Source organism: Alosa sapidissima, chromosome 2 (assembly GCF_018492685.1).
Source record: "Alosa sapidissima isolate fAloSap1 chromosome 2, fAloSap1.pri, whole genome shotgun sequence".
In the NCBI taxonomy this organism is placed as follows: Eukaryota; Metazoa; Chordata; class Actinopteri; order Clupeiformes; family Clupeidae; genus Alosa; species Alosa sapidissima.
In genome coordinates, this window is record NC_055958.1 from 39,698,524 (window position 1) to 39,700,259 (window position 1,736).

The following is a 1,736-nucleotide window of genomic DNA, read 5'->3' on the forward strand; positions in this document are numbered from 1 at the left end:
GGCAGCCAGGTGATGGACCTAATGTGTGTGTTTGCTTGTGTAAGTGTGTATGAATGTTTCATTTGAGATTGTGCGTGTAACTGTGACTGTGCGCGCGCGCGCGTGTGTGTGTGTGTGTGTGTGTGTGTGTGTGTGTGTGTGACTGTGTGTGTGTGTGTGTGTGTGTGTGTGTTTGTGTCTGTGTGTGTGTGTGTGTGTGTGTGTGTACACGTGCGAATGAGAGAAGGGTATCCTTCCACACAATTACATTTGCATAGATAATTTGATACCCAAGGCAAGTTCACCCTTGCACACTTGCATAATTCAAATAAAATAGATTCAGATCTTAACGGTGCTTAACGGTGTTATTAAAATGGAGTTATTCTATTGCATGTATGCTCCTATACACTTAAACTAGTTCAGTTGTGGTTTAGAGCGTGTAGCCATTCTATTTCCGTATGGCACAATTGGGCAATTTAGGGGTGGGTTGGGCACCCGACCACATGTTCCAGCTCTTAATCCGTTAGTTAGTCTCTTGCGGGGGGATTAGCCGGGTCCTCCCGCCGTGTGTTGTCTTGGAAGCGCGCTTATCTTGTATGCTGTTTGGCTCCAGGGAGCAACGAGGCGGATTATTTCACTCTCTTCCCGGCCCACCGTTTCTTTCGTCGGCAGGATTTTCTGCTGTAATGCGTTCTCGGAATGCGAGAGGGGAAAAAAGAGCGTCCCTGTCGAGTGCCGCTACCCCCGGCGCGCAGCCTCCTGTCGTGATGGGCCAACGAACAAACCGCGTCAACGACGCAGCGCAGAGATTCTATTCATGCCTTCATGTTTTTGTTGGGGATCTTTTGAGTAAACTGAAGATGATTTAAATCCACAACATCCCCAGATCTCCTGCTCTCCTAGTGCATTAGTATATTATTATAGCACATGCAATAACAACAAACCCAATTAAGGAGGAAGCACACTCTCAGTAGTCCAGAATAACCTACAACAGGTTTTCATTATTATTTTTCAACGGGTTTCATTAATTCTCTCTCTCTCTCTCTCCCTCTCTCTGTGTGTGTGTGTGTTGTGTTTTGTGTGTGTGTGTGTGTGTGTGTGTGTGTGTGTGTGTGTGTGTGTGTGTGTGTGTATGTAAACAGAGCCGGAGGCCGAGCAGACCAGTGATGTAAGCGCTTATGCAATTCAAATCCACGCGGGGCCAGTTCAAATGTGTATCTCTATCTAGAGAGAGAGGGAGAGAGAGAGGGAGAGAGGGAGAGAGACAGATATATAGGTTCCATGTGCTATTAGACTGTTTAAATAAGGTAGTTGGAAGATTAATGGCTGTGTTTTGAACACAAGTTAAAGGATAGAGACTTCTCCCAGATGTAATCTCTCAGACTATGTTGCTATTTTCATTCTAACAGCTGCCAAACCCAGCCGAAAAAAAACAATGAATATCATTGCCTGAGCCAATCAGCTTTGACTTTTATCTCCCGCGGTCTCGGAACCCGCACAGTTCCCCTCGCTTCAGTTCTGCCAACCGTCACGCGGAGATGAGCCAGTGGCCTTGAGTGTCGCGTGGCGCCGCTGTTCCGACGTGAATCCGGTGTCGGCCGTTATATTTCCTTTGTGATTTCAGTCTCCATTCACTTCTGGTATTGGCGTAAAGGCGTGCGGTCCTATCACATTTGCAGAAGGGCGGGAGAAACTCAAGGAGCTGCGCGAGAAGGCGGGGCCCTCGCTCTCGTTACTCGTTCAGCACCGTGGACAGC

General features: G+C 47.7%; 1 protein-coding gene across 1 annotated transcript in view; it reads left to right on the top strand.

Annotated features, from left to right (window-relative positions):
- The first annotated feature begins 1,712 nt into the window (after positions 1-1,712).
- stxbp5l (syntaxin binding protein 5L) overlaps positions 1,713-1,736 on the top strand; it is a 165,143-nt gene continuing 165,119 nt past the window's right edge. The window contains 1 exon segment of the mRNA XM_042071187.1: positions 1,713-1,736. This exon segment is cut by the window's right edge and continues 932 nt beyond it. The gene's annotated coding sequence lies outside the window, so the exon portion shown is untranslated.